This window comes from Myotis daubentonii, chromosome 9 (genome assembly GCF_963259705.1).
Source record: "Myotis daubentonii chromosome 9, mMyoDau2.1, whole genome shotgun sequence".
NCBI classification, from domain to species: Eukaryota; Metazoa; Chordata; class Mammalia; order Chiroptera; family Vespertilionidae; genus Myotis; species Myotis daubentonii.
The window spans coordinates 43,299,894-43,315,049 of NC_081848.1; the positions used below are offsets into that span (position 1 = coordinate 43,299,894).

At 41.3% G+C, this 15,156-nt stretch overlaps 1 protein-coding gene across 9 annotated transcripts in view; it reads left to right on the forward strand.

Moving 5' to 3' along the window:
- NUMA1 (nuclear mitotic apparatus protein 1) overlaps positions 1 to 15,156 on the forward strand; it is a 92,894-nt gene that overhangs the window by 23,211 nt on the left and 54,527 nt on the right. For 3 of the 9 annotated variants that reach the window (XM_059708576.1, XM_059708588.1, XM_059708579.1), the window contains exon 2: positions 15,002 to 15,117. The exons of the other annotated variants lie outside the window; for them this stretch is intronic. The gene's annotated coding sequence lies outside the window, so the exon portion shown is untranslated. The remainder of the gene's footprint in view (positions 1 to 15,001; positions 15,118 to 15,156) is intronic. 9 annotated transcript variants of the gene reach the window in all.

A 15,156-nucleotide genomic window follows, 5' to 3' on the forward strand; every position in this document is an offset into this window, starting at 1 on the left:
ACACCAGGGCTCACTGAGAGTGCCCAACTCAGGTGATTGGGGAGGCTGAGCCACTGGGCCCTACAGGACACCTATTACACAAAGCCACTTTACCAATTACAGTAGACATAACAGCTCTACCTAATACATGGAAACAAACACAGGGAAGCAGCTGAAAAACAGAGACAAAGAAACATGTCACAAATGAAAGAAATGGAAGCAAGCAAGCTACTGGATACCAGAGTTCAAAACAATGGTTATAAGGTTACTCAAGGATCTTCTTGAGACCTCCAAGGAACTTAGTGAGACTTTCAAGGATATTAGTGAGAATGTCAAAGACATAAAACACACACACACACACACACACACACACACACACACACACACACAAAACCCAAAACAAAACAAAAAAATACCAGTCAGAAATTAAGCATACACTAACTGAAATAAAGAATAATTTACAGGGATTCAACAGTAGAGTAGAGGATTCTGAGACTCAAATCAACTATTGGAATATGAGGAAGCAAAAAACATCCAATCAGAAGAGCAAAAAGAAAAAAGAATTGTAAAATTTGAAGATAGTGTAAGGAGCCTATGGGACAACTTCAAGCATACCAACGTTCTCATTATGGGAGTGCCAGAAGGAGGAGAGAGAGAGGGAGAGCGCGCAAGATATTGAAAACCTATTTGAAGAAATAATGACAGAAAACTTCCCCTGCCTGATGAAAGAAATAGACTTACAAGACCAGGAAGCACAGTCTCAAACAAGAGGCCCACATCATAATTAAAATGCCGAGGGTTAAAGACAAAGAGAATCTTAAAAGCAGCAAGAGAAAAGCAGTTATCTACAACAGAGCACCCATATGACTGTCAGCTGATTTCTCAACAGAAGGGAATGGCAAGAAATATTCAAAGTGATGAATAGCAAGAACCTACAACCTAGATTACTTTACCCAGCAAAGCTATCATTCAGAATTGAAGGTCAGATAAAGAGCTTCACAGACAAGAAAAAGCTAAAGGTGTTCACCACCACCAAACCAGTACTACATGAAATGCTGAAGGGTATTCTTTAAGAAGAGGATGGAGAAGAAGGGGAAGAGATAAAAATATGAACAATAAAATGGCAACAAATACATATCTATCAACAATTGAACCTTAAAAATAAATGAACAAGAAATCTAATGAACAAACTGAACAAGAAATTTAATGAATAAAATAGAATTAGAAGCATGGAAACATGGAACAGACAGACAAATCTCAGAGGGAAGAGGGTTGGGGGAACAGGAAGAGATTAACCAAAGATCTTATATGCATTACCTATGGACACAGACAATAGGGTGATAAAGGCCTGGGGCTGGGCAGGAACTGGGTTGTGGGGGACAATGGGGTGGGGGAAAGAGGGACATCAGTAATACTCTCAACAATAAAGATTTTAAGCCGAAACTGGTTTGGCTCAGTGGATAGAGCGTTGGCTTGCGGACTGAGGGGTCCCAGGTTCGATTCTGGTCAGGGGCATGTACCTGGGTTGCGGGCACATCCCCAGTGGGAGATGTGCAGGAGGCAGCTGATCGATGTTTCTCTCTCATCGATGTTTCTAACTCTCTATCTCTCTCCCTTCCTCTCTGTAAAAAATCAATAAAATAATGTTTTAAAAAAAAGATTTTAAAAAAAGATTTTATATCTCTTAACATTTAATATCTTCTAGATTCAGTTCTGTCACTTTCTAAATAGAAAATTTTAAGCATTCACTTTACCGCTTCAAAAGTCATTTTATATAATGTACCATTTTACTGATAAAGCAAGTTTACCTTAGCATTTACAGATTAAACTTTTTCTTTCAACTATTTATGAGTAACTCTAAGTGTCTGGAACACGAAATTTGAGGTAAGCTATACATGTGCTTGGATTGAGTACTGTTGGACTGGTAAGCAGGGGACTGGTAAGCAGGGGACTGGTATACAGGAACGTGTCTCTTAGCTGAATGAGCTGCCTTAGGGATCTGCAAACTTTTCCTATAAAAAGCCAGGTAGTAAGCTTTGCAGGCCATATGATCTGTCTTAACAACTCTACTCTGCTGCTGTAGTGCAAAACTGCTGTAGACAATACATTTGAATGAGTGGAGTGGTGTTCCAATGAAACTTTATTTTTGGACACTGGGGAAAAAAGGTACCTTAAGTGTCATGCCAAGGGATTTGGATTTATTCTGCATTGAGTTAGCTGTTGAATGTTTTTGATGTAAAGAATAACATGACCCAATCCATGTTATTTAGGTCTTGGTCCGTTTTAAGTGTAAGGTCTTAGATTTCAAGGTGGAGAAGGTGGTGGTCCTGGTTCTTAGAGTATAAGTTTTGTTAAGCATCTCATGTTTGAGCACTTGATTCCTTAGTTACATTTACTAGAGCAACTACAAAAGTGTCCCTTTAAACTAAGTTTCCCTGTCCCCCGAAGATGAAGGTTTTCTTAAGCATATACAATACATACAGACTTCTTTCTAGTGGGTTGCTTGCTACTGTGAATCCTTTGAGGATAAAATTCATCACAGGTGTGGGCTTCTGAATATACAGTGGAAACCAAACAACATTTTTAAAAAAATTATGTTTTTACTAGAGGCCCGGTGCATGAAACACGTGCACGGCCGGGGAGTGGGGGGAGGATGTCCCTCAGCCCGGTCTGCATCCTCTCGCAATCTGGGACCCCTGAGGGGATGTTGGGCCTAAACTGTCAGTCAGACATCCCTCTCACAATCAGGGATATTGCATGCACCAGTGACCCTACTTTTCATACAGGTGAAAGGCATCTTGCTGTTGTATGGGCAGCTACATTTTTTTGCCCTGATTATAAAAAGTAGTACATAACATGTTCCTTCTGAGGTAATAGTACCATTTTACCCATCTTATGGGTGGACAAACTGAAGCAGAGAGAAGTAATTGGCTTTGTCACACAGTTATAAGTGTCAGAATCAGGGCTGACCACAAAATGTGCAAGCCAGAATCCTTGCATGTCATCGCTGCATCATCCTGTTTTTTCATTGTTAGAGTAACCTTGACAGGTTTTAATTTTTAAATCTAAGAGACTGTTCCCAATATATAGAGTAGGGTCCCTAGGCCTGGCCGGTGATCAGGGCCATCTGTGGGGCAACTGGTGGGCAGGGCGATCGGGGCGCCCTGGTGGCCAGCCCCACGCCCCTTATCACTGCCGCCGGTCGCCTCCCTCTTGGGGGATAGGGGCCAGATGCTCAACACAAGAGCTGCCCCAGACCAGGGCAGCTCCAGCGTTGAGCATCTGCCCCCTGGTGGTCTGTGCACGTCATAGTGACTGGTCGTTCTGCCTGTCATTTCGCAGTTTGGTCGATTTGCATATTAGGGTTTTATTATATAGGATTGCTTTCAGAGAGGAAGGGAGAGGGTGAGAGATAGAACCATCAATGATGTGAGATAATCATGGATCGGCTGCCTCCTGCATGACCCTTACCAGGGTGGAGCCCATAACCTGGGCATGTGCCTTGACCGGGAATCAAACTGTGACCTCCTGGTTCATAGGTCGACTCTCAACCACTGAGCCATGTTGGCCAGGCCCAAACAACATTTTGAATCTGATAGAAAAATAGTAAATATTCATTGTAGGAAATAGGCAAAATATAGAAAAATATAAAGAAGGAAATGAAAATCATTCATAACCCTACCATTTGGAGAAAATCACTTATTCCCATTTTAGTATTTCCTTTGAATATTTTATTAATATTTCTGTTTTGCATAATGCAGATCATACATTAACTACAAATTTGTATTCTGCTTTTTTCCCATTTACCATTGTTTTTATTATATAAATTCACATATATTTATAATGTTGCTGAAACTCTTTATAGATATTTCTTTTTCATTTTCTTTTTCTTTTTAAATTTTATTGATTTTTTACAGAGAGGAAGGGAGAGAGATAGAGAGTTAGAAACATCGATGAGAGAGAAACATTGATCAGCTGCCTCCTGCACATCTCCTGCTGGGGATGTGCCCGCAACCCAGGTACATGCCCTTGACCGGAATCGAACATGGGACCTTTCAGTCCGCAGGCCGACGCTCTATCCACTGAGCCTAACCGGTTTTGGCATTTATAGATATTTCTAATGCCTATATAATAGTCTATCATATAGGATTTTTAAAGTGCTTTCAGTTTTTCATTTTAAAGAGTAATACTTTTATACAAATTATATGTAACAAATAAGTCCTCTGTAAATTCACCATTTATCTTAACTCTACTCCAGAGGTAACCATTATTTATTAATAGTTTTAAGTAAATTATTAGTTATTATGCATAAATGTGCATGAAAATTGTGCATACATTTTTGTCAGTATTTTTATTATTATGTTAAGTCTGCAAGTGGATTACTGGGTCAAATAATTTTTTTCTCTGATTGTATATCATGGTACAGTTTAGAAAACAAGGTTTTAAGGGAGAAAATAAAAATGCCCCATAATCCCACAACTCAGAAATAAAAATTAGTTGGTATATTTCCTTACAACTACGTACACACATTCACACTCACAAGTATGCAGGTGTGTTTATTATACACACATTGGTATATGTACTTTAAAAAAGAAATTGGGTTCATACCATACTAAAGCTTTATATCCTGCTTTTAAAATTAATTTCTTGAGTATTTCCCTATGTTATTAAAATTATTTAAATACTAGAGACGTGGTGCACAATATTTATGCACTGGAGGGGGGCGGGTGTCTCAGCCCGGTCTGCGCCCTCTTGCAGTAGGGATCCCTTAGGGAATGTCCACCTGCCAGCTTAGGCCCAATTCCCAGTGTGTGTCAGAGCGACTGGTTGTTCTGCTGTTTGGTCGATTTGCATATTAGAGTTTTATTATATAGAATATTTTAAAATATATTTTTGTTGATTTCACAGAGGAAGGGAGATGGAGAGAGCTAGAAACATCAATGATGAGAGAGAATCATTGATCGGCTGCTTCCCACACACTTGCAGTGGGGACCAGCCCGTAACCAGGCATGTGCCCTGACTGGGAATCAACCTCCTGGTTCCCACTTGTAAAATTTTTGGTAAAATATACATAACATAATTTGCCATCTTAAGCATTGTTAAGTATTGGATTCACAAATTCATAATTAAGTGTACAATTCAGTGGCATTAAGTATATTCATAGTGTCATGCAATTATCACCACTATCTACTTCCAGGACATTTTCATCACCCCAAACAAAAACTTTGTATCCAATAAACAATAATTCCCATTCCTCCCTCCCTCAGTCCCTGGTACCCTCTAATCCTACTTTCTATCTCTATGGATTTGCCCATTCTGGGTACCTCACAAGTGAAGTCAAACAATTTTGTCCTTTCGTGTCTGGCTTATTTCACTTAGCGGAGTGTTTGAATATGAACATTTTTTTAAGATTCTTGGTATGTATTGCCAAATTTCTTTTCAGAGCACCACTTAAAGAATGTCTGTTTACTTGTATGAGAAAATGCACTTTTTTCTTTGGTTATTTATCATTCAGATTACTAGACTAAGTTAACTTTCCTGGAGAGTAGGATAGCTTCTTTGGCATTATTACATAAAATCAAAATTTGGGAGCGTACGGAAGGAGAAAGGGGTGGTGTGTGTGTGCTGATATGAAGGCCTACTTACTAAAATTACCTTTGGAAATGAAAGGGAACAGAGATGTTACTCTCAATTCCCCATTTATAAAATGGGGATGATGGCAACTTTTCCCTCTGTCCTACAGTAACTTAATGGCCCTAAAATTCTCATTAGAAATTACTTTTTTTTTAACTAAATCTTTATTGTTCAGATTATTACATTTGTTCCTCTTTTTCCCCCCCATAACTCCCCTCCTCCCAGTTCCCGCCCCACCCTCCGCCCTCACTCCCCACCCACTGTCCTCATCCATAGGTGCACGATTTTTGTCCAGTCTCTTCCCGCATCTCCCACACCCCTTTCTCCCCCAAGAATAGTCAGTCCATTCCCTTTCTATGTCCCTGGTTCTATTATGATCACCAGATTATTTATTCACTTGATTCTTAGATTCACTTGTTGATAGATGCATGTTTGTTGTTCATAATTTGTATCTTTACCTTTTTCTTCTTCTTCCTCTTCTTAAAGGATACCTTTCAGCAATTCGTATAATACTGGTTTGGTGGTGATGAACTCCTTTAGCTTTTCCTTATCTGTGAAGCTCTTTATCTGACCTTCAGTTCTGAATGATAGCTTTGCTGGATAAAGTAATCTTGGTTGTAGGTTCTTGGTATTCATCACTTTGAATATTTCTTGCCATTCCCTTCTGGCCTGCAAAGTTTCTGTTGAGAAATCAGCTGACAGTCGTATGGGTATTCCCTTGTAGGTAACTGAGTTTCTTTCTCTTGCTGTTTTTAAGATTCTCTCTTTGTCTTTTGCTCTTGGCATTTTAATTATGATGTGTCTTGGTGTGGTCCTCTTTGGGTTCCTTTTGTTTGGGGTTCTCTGCGCTTCCTGGACCTGTAAGTCTATTTCTTTCACCAGGTGGGGGAAGTTTTCTGTCATTATTTCTTCAAATAGGATTTCAATATCTTGCTCTCTCTCATCTTCTGGCACCCCTATAATTCTGATGTTGGTACGCTTGAAGCTGTCCCAGAGGCTCCTTACACTATCTTCGTATTTTCGGATTCTTTTTTCATTTTGCTTTTCTGGTTGGGTGTTTTTTGCTTCTTCGCATTTCAAATCTTTGCCTTGATTCTTGCACTCCTCTGGTCTGCTGTTGGGAGTCTGTATAGTATTCGTTATTTCAGTCCGTGTATGCTTAATTTCTAGTTGGTTCTTTATCATAACATCGAGGGTCTCATTAGATTTCTTGAGGATCTCACTACATTTATTGGCAGCTTCTAGACAGTTCTTAAGAGACTTTAAAAGTGTGGTTCTGAACTCAATATCCTCCATTGACAATTTTGTCCTGTTTCTTTGTCTCCGCATTTTTTATGCTTTCTTGGTGCACCCCCTAGTGGTCTTTGTGCGCAGTCTTGTTGTAGTTAAGCCTTGATTGTTGTCAGCAATACCGGGGGTGATTTGACCTCCAGGCTAACTGGCTATGAGAATCCGCTGTGTCTGCAGTGGGAGAGCTTCTGTGCTGGATCTCTAGGGCGGTGCTAATCTAGCCTTTGCCTGAGGCTATCCGGCAAAAGGTTCTGTGCAGGGCTTGGGCGGGGCGGGTCCCCGGGGATCTACAGGGAGAGCCAGAGCAACCAGTTATGGCTGCTCTCAGTTCCGTCCCTAGGGGCTCTGCCTCACAGAGTCCCAGCAACCGCTGCAAACCTCGGAGAGAAAGCTGCCTTCGAGTTCCGACCGAAGCCAGACAGTCCCGCTTCTCCCGTTTGAGTCTGGGTCCCCAGAGACTCGCCTGGATCTGGAGCTCAGAGTCTGAAACTCCCTCCCGATTGAAAACAACAACCGCGCCCTCCGCCTCCAGCCCACTCCGCATTCACTCCGCACCTTAGTATTTCACTTCAGCACTGCGCCTCCTCTGAGTCTGGGTATGATATTCTCTTTCCTCCTAGTTGTAGAATTTCCACTCAGCCAGCCTTCCTGTGGTTCTGGATGATGTCCGTTCCGTCTTTTAGTTGTTTTTTGAAGTGGTTGTTCGAGGCAGCAATCTCCGGCGTTAACCTATGCCACCATCTTGGTTTCTCTCCCAGGAACTAAGTCAGAAATTACTTATTTTTTTGTGGCCAGGATCTTCAGAAAGATAGGATCTAGAGGGGAGAATTGGCTTTCCTTTCCCACAAATGTCAGTGCCTTAGCTCTTAACAGTTGGCTAGATATGCTGGAAATGTTCAGCTACTTCCTAGTGAAGCTTCTCTCTACAAGCAAAAGGGAACCCAGCAGGCATGGCTCAGTGGTTGAGCATTGACCTATATGAACCAGGAGGTCACGATTTGATTTCCAGTCAGGGCACATGCCCAGGTTGTGGGCTGGATTCCCAGTGTGGGACATGCAAGATGCAGCCAATCAATGATTCTCTCTCATTATTGATGTTTCTGTCTCTCTCTTCCTCTCCCTCCTCTCTGAAATAAAAATATATTTTAAAAAAATAAAAAGGAAGGAAAGACACCTTTGTTGTGTGTATATGTGGGGATGGGTATTTAGCAGCAGGCATAGTGGGGCTTGCTTTAATTTCATACTGTCTTAGTATGTGAGTGGGAACTATATTGCTCATCAAAGTTACTGAAGGACATTAGGACCCTTAGTTTCTCATTGGTTGAAATTATGAATAGCTCATAGGAAAGTCTCTAGTGTTGTGTCCCAACCCAGAATTAGGGGGATGTCTTTTGATTTTATTTGAGAGTTTTGGGCTTTTTTTCTTCAATATTACGTATCAGACCTATACAGCATATAAATTTATTTAAAAATCCACCATACTGTTTGACATAGCCACACTCTAGTCAATTGGACAACAATTAATCTCTAAACTTTTCCTTAGGTGTTAAATTTGAGTTAGTGTTTTACTTAGACTAAGTAAATATTTTAGGTTTTGCAGGCCATATAGTCACAACTACTGACCTCTGCCATTGGTGAACAAAAGTAGCTATAGACAATACGTAAATGAATGTGTGCGGCTGTGTTCCAATAAGAGTTCATTCACAAAAATAGGGGGAAGCTGGCCCAAAGGCCATAGTTGTTGACCCCTGGGTAATACATTAGCTAGTCAGCAGTCCTAGCTTTCATGGGAAGTGATTAAACTTAGCTTTGACTTTTGCTGCTTACAAGCTGTCACCTTTGCATCTCTGAGTCCTCATGTTTAAAATCAAACTGGCAATACTTCTCATAAAAAATAAGAATGACCAATTACAACATATGAATAGATATTTAACTTTTCTGGAAATCAGGAAAATGTAAATTAAAACAATAATTTATTATTTTTCTATCCTTTATATTGATAAAATAAAAATAACATGTTGGAAGGGTGTAGAAACAGTAATTTTTATGCTCTGTTGGTGGAACTAAAATTGGTACACCTTTTGGTAATTTGGGAGTACCTATCGATATTTAACGTGTACGGACTTCATCAATTCCAATTATTGGTACATATCCTAGAGAAATTAGTTTGTATGTAAAAGAAGCTGTGTACCCGTATTAATTTTTGTTTTGTTTTTTTGATAATCCTCACCTGAGGATATTCTCTCCATTGATTTTTTTTAGAGATAATGGAAGGGAGAGAGAGAGACAGAGAGAAACATCGATATGAAAGAGACACATTGATTGGTTGACTTTCACATACACCCAACTAGAGCCAGGATCAAGCCTACAAATGAAATACATGCCCTTGACCAGAATCCAACCCGGGACCCTTTAGTCTGTGGGCTGATGCTCTAACTACTTTGCCAGACCAGCTATGGCTGTATCAGTATTACTGATAACAACATTCTTTGTCATGACAGAACACTATGAACAACCTAAATGTTCAGACATAGCAAAATGGGAAAATAAGGTTTTGGCATAGTCTTACTATGGCATTTTTTTCTTGAGCTTTTACAAGTATGAAGAGTCCATTATATACTAAGATGAAACATGTCAAAGAAATTTTTAAGTAAAAAAGGCAAGTTGCAGAACAAATTATACAGTATAATTGCAGATATGTAAACCAAACACATGCATTCTTTTGTCTCTCTAATTATATACACACTAGGGGCCCGGTGCACGAAATTCGTGCAGTGGGTGTGTGTGTGTGGGGGGGAGTGTCCCTCAGCCCAGCCTGTCCCCTCTCACATACTGGGAGCCCTCAGGCGTTGACCCCCATCACCCTCCAATCGCAGGATCGGCCTCTTGCCCAGGCCTGACGCCTCTAACAGAGGCGTCAGGCCTGGGCAGGGGACCCTCATTTCCCCCCATCACTGGTTCTGCCCCCAGCCCAGGCCTGATGCCTCTGGCCCAGGCATCAGACCTGGGCAGGGGACCCCCAGACCCCTCTGATTGCTGGCTCTGCCCCTTGCCCAGGCCTGATGCCTCGGCCAGAGGCGTACACCCCCATCACCCTCCGATCGCCTGATCGGCCCCTTGCCCAGGCCTGACGCCTCCGCCAGAGGTGTCAGGCTTGGACAGGGGACCCCCATCTACCCCCGATCACTGGCTCTGACCCCCGCCCAGGCCTGAGGCCTCTGGCCCAGGAATCATGCCTGGGCAGGGGACCCCCATCTCCCTCTGATCGCTTGCTCCACCCCCCGCCCAAGCCTGACACCTCTGACCCAGGCTTCAGGCCTGGGCAAGGGGACCATCATATCCCCCCAATCCCCGGCTCCGCCCCCCACCCAGGCCTGATGCCTCGGCCAGAGGAGTTGACCCTCATCACCCTCTGATCACCAATCACCGGATCGGCCCCTTGACCAGTCCTGAGGCCTCCGGCAGAGGTGTCAGACCTGGGCAGGGGACCCCCAGCTCCCCACGGTTGCAGGCTCCGCCCCTGCCCAGGCCTAACGCTTCTGGCTGAGGCGTCCGGCCCGGGCAGTGGGGACCCGCAGCTGCAGCGGCCCCGTGATCGTGGGCTTCACTTTAGGCCCAGGCAAGGGACCCGTAGCTCCTGGGACTGCCAGCTTCGACCATGCCCAGCTCCCATCGCTGGCTCCACCCCTACTTCCTGCTATCACTGGCCAGGGCGGAAAAGGCACCTTATTCTCGGATCATGGCTGGGGGGCAGGGCAAAGGTGGCCCCAGGACCGCCTTTGCCCTGCCCCCTAGCTCTTAGCTCCCCCCTGGGTTTCCAATCACTGTCAGTGGCAGGGGGCTTCTTCCTGCTTTCCCTTTCGCCTCCCTGCATTGTGCCTACATATGCAAATTAACCCCCATCTTGTTGGCAGTTAATTTGTATATAGCCCTGACTAGCCAATGAAAAGGGTAGCGCCGTACGCCAATTACCATTTTTCTCTTTTATTAGTGTAGATGTGCATATATATGTGTGTATACATGATTAGGAAAAGTGTAAAAAGTTACACAACAAATTTATAACAGTGGTTACCTTTGAGGAGGGGGTGCCATTGCGGAATGTTGGTTAAGGTTTGGTGAATAAGGAGTTTTACATTTTATTCTATATAATCCTGCATTATATTATTTCATAGCAATAATATATTCTTTCTCCTTCCTACTTGTTTGGGTATCTGGTGGGCCTATCTGCACTTGTCAGGGTCAGGAGTGTGACAAAATAGGATTAATTCTGTAAGCCAGCTTTGCCCACATCAGATGAGTTGGAGCAGCTGCTGAGACCAGAACAAGGAGCACAACGTGTATGGGAGTGGGTGGGCCGGCAGTGTGTGCAGATGGCTGGAAGAGACAGCTAAGACAGGCCAACTCTAATTTGCCAACAGTAGCTATCACATGTCCTGTCTTAACATTCTCCAAATTGCTTTGCTCTTCATTATCACATGGGTCCCAAGAATTCTGTGAGCAAGTGAGGCAGGGATGATAATAGGAAAAGAAGCAATCAAGACATGGGACAACAAAGAAAGTATGTGTGTAGAAATAGTTTTTCCCCCTTTTATTTAAAAATAAACATGTACAAGGATATTCATTACAGCATCGTTTGTAATGGTAGTTATGTCCATCAATAGGAAAATATATGAACACGTTATGGTATATTCTTTTTTGTTGTTGTTAATCCTTACCCATGGATATTTTTTCCTTTGATTTTTTTCTTTTCCCCTTTGATTTTTAAAGTTAGTGGAAGGGCTGGGGAGAGACCGAGAAAAGAAAATTGATGTGAGAGAGACACTTTGCTTGGTTGTGCCCGGACTGGGGCCTGGTATTGAGGGGCTTGTAACCGAGGTATGGAATTGAGCCCGTGACCCTTCAGTCTGAGGGCTAATGCTCTAAGCACAGAGAAAAACCAGCTAGGGGTGCATATTCTTTATATGGACTATTCTTATACAGTTTTGTTTTGTTTTTAAATTCTTCATTGTTTAAAGTATTACACATGTCTCCTTTTCCCCCATTGACCTCTCCCCGGGCATTCTACCCCCCAGCACATGCCCTCACCCCCCTACTGTTTGTGTCCATGGGTTATACTTATACAGCTTTGTATTTTATTTTTTCATATGTAAAGAATTCATGGGAAGTTTACTTTAAAATTATCTATAAAGCACTCAACAGGCATATAGTATTATATCAGTAAACCAGAAAATCTCTAATTCTCATGCTTCCATTACTACCCTTCAGACCACCATTGATATGTCTATAAGACAATTTGTCATGAAAAAAAATTATTGATGGCCAACAGTGTGGCTAATAGTAATAACATTAAAACAGTAGGAAAGGTGACTGTACATCCCAGTGTGCTTGTGACTGTCATGACTTCTGTCAGTTCACTCAGGATTTCATCTGGATTTTGACTCATTCACTCTCACAAGTATTTCAGTTTGGATAATAAATTACATGATTACTTTAATAATATGATTTTTGTTTGTTTTTGTGTTTGAATAATAGTATTTTTTAGTCCATCCTGATTTCTCTTGGACTGGTCTAATTTCAGTGAATCTTGTGGGTCTATGATAATTTGAATGGTTGCTTCAAGTAAGTAATTCATTGCTTTAAATCCTACCCTGTTTTATAAAATACTGTATTATTTTTAAGTATTTGTTAATTAGCTAAATTGACTATTCTATTTAAGAAGCAAAGTAAAATTCATTGGAATATAGCAAGGATCAGTATGTAAAGATTTACCTGGCAACAGCTTTTCTGGACATAATTGTATCTGGTAGCAGCTACAGTTGAAATTTCAAACACAGTTCATGTATTATGTAGCTTTTTAAAAATATGAGTTGGAATAGCAAGAAAGTCCACTACATGGGAGAATATATTTGCCAATTATGCATTCGATAAGGGGTTAATTTCCAAAATATATAGGGAACTCATACAACTTTAACAAAAGAAAGACAAACAATCCAATTAAAAAATGGGCAAAGGACCTAAATAGACACTTCTCCAAAGTGGACATACAGCCAGAGACACATGAAAAAATGCTCAATGTCACTTATCATCCAAGAGATACAAATCAAAACCAACAATGAGATATCACCTCACACCTGTCAGAATGGCTTATCAACAAATCAACAAACAAAAAGCATTGGTGAGGTTATGGAGAAAAGGGTACCCTTGTACACTGCTGGTGGAAAAGCAGACTGGTGCAGCCATTATGGAAAACAGTATGGAGTTTCCTCAGAAAATTAAAAATGGAACTTCCATTTGACTCAGTGATTTTACTTCTAGGAATATATCCTAGAAAACCCGAAACACGCATCAGAAAGGATATATGCACCACTATGTTCATAGCAGTGCAATTTACAATAGCTAAGGCTTGGAAACAGTCTAAGAAGTGCCCATCAGCAGATGAGTGAATAAAAAAAACTGTGGTACATTTACACAATGGAATACTAAGAGGCAATAAAGAAGAAAGAACTCTTATCATTTCAACAGCATGGGTAGACCTGGAAAGTATTATGCTAAGTTAAATAAACCATTCAGAGAAAGATAAACATCACATGATCTCACTCACATGTGGAATCTAATGAACCAAATAAAATGATGAACAAAAATAGACCCAGAGACATAGAAGCATGACCAGACTGTTGAACCTCAGAGGGAAGGCAGGGGAAGGTGGGTGGGAAGAGATCAACCAATGAACTTGTATGCATATATGCATAACCTGTGGATACAAACAATGGGATGGTGAGAGGGGACCGGATCAGGCTAGAAGAGGTTAATGGGGGAAAAGGAGGACCTATGTAATATGTTCAACAATAAAGATTACAAGAAATAAAAGTACGAGTTGGAATTTTTTAAAAAATATATATTTTATTGCTTTTTTACAGAGAAGAAGGGAGAGGGATAGAGTTAGAAACATCGATGAGAGAGATCGACCAGCTGCCTCCTGCACGCCCCCCAGTGGGGATGTGCCCGCAACCAAGGTTCATGCCCTTGAATGGAATCGAACCTGGGACCCTTGAGTCCACAGGCCGATGCTCTATCCACTGAGCCAAACTGGTTCGGCGATGAGTTGGAATTTTAATTATTGAAACTTGGAGAGATGTTCGTGATAAATTATTAAGTGATAAAAACAAGCTGCAGAGCAATGTTAGTATAAACTTAGTTTTTTAAATATAGAAGACAATAAAGACCCTCTAAATATATAAAACAATTTTGTGCTTATGTTTTTTGGGACATAGGAAAATCTGTTAATATTTCTTGTCCTGTGGAAGAACTTGGAGGGAGATGGAGGAGTGCTGAGAGATTACTAATTTGTATTGCTTCATTGAGTTTAGAGAACAAGGAAAATAAACTTGTATGAGCAAGAAATGTAGTTTTCTAAGCATATTTTAATCTTAATTGATTTTTAAAAGCTGCTTTTAATTTTTTTCAGTAAGTTAATGAAGTAAGGCATTATAAAATTCAAAATAGTGTTAACATGTACATTTTCCCTTGGGTTTAGGAGAGGAATTGGGTTAGTGCAGTGGTTGGCAAACCGCGGCTCTTTGGCCTCTTGAGTGTGACTCTTCCACAAAATACCACGTGCGGGTGTGCATGTACAGTGAGATTGAAACTTCGTGGCCCACACACAGAAGTCGGTTTTTGGAAAGGAGATAGAGTAGATGAAGCAAGTATACAAGACGAGTGTGGATGGGAGAGTTGGAAGGGGTCAACCTCAGCGAATGTACTTCAATCAGATTGAGGACGTTTTTAGCAAAGGCCAGCTTAGGAGTATCCTAATTAAGTTAATAACAATTTACCTACCTATACAGTTTAAGTTTAAAAAATTTGGCTCTCAAAAGAAATTTTAATTGTTGTGCTGTTGATACTGTTGATATTTGGCTCTGTTGACTAATGAGTTTGCCGACCACTGGCTAGAGCCACAAATTTAGGGGGCGGGGGTGAATCCAGAACTTACCTCCAAGAGCTTCCAACACTAAACTTAGTATGTTTTCTTTTAATATATTTTTATTTATTAATTCTTTTTTTAATCCTCACTCGATGATATTTTTTCATTGATTTTTAGAGAGAGTGGAAGAGAGAGGGAAAGACAGAAATATCGATGTGAGAGAAACGCAACGATTGGTTGCTTCCTGCACATGCCCAACCAAGGCCCAGGCTGGGTAGGAGCCTACAACCAAGGTAGGTGCCCTTGACTGGAATCGAACCTGGGACCCTTTG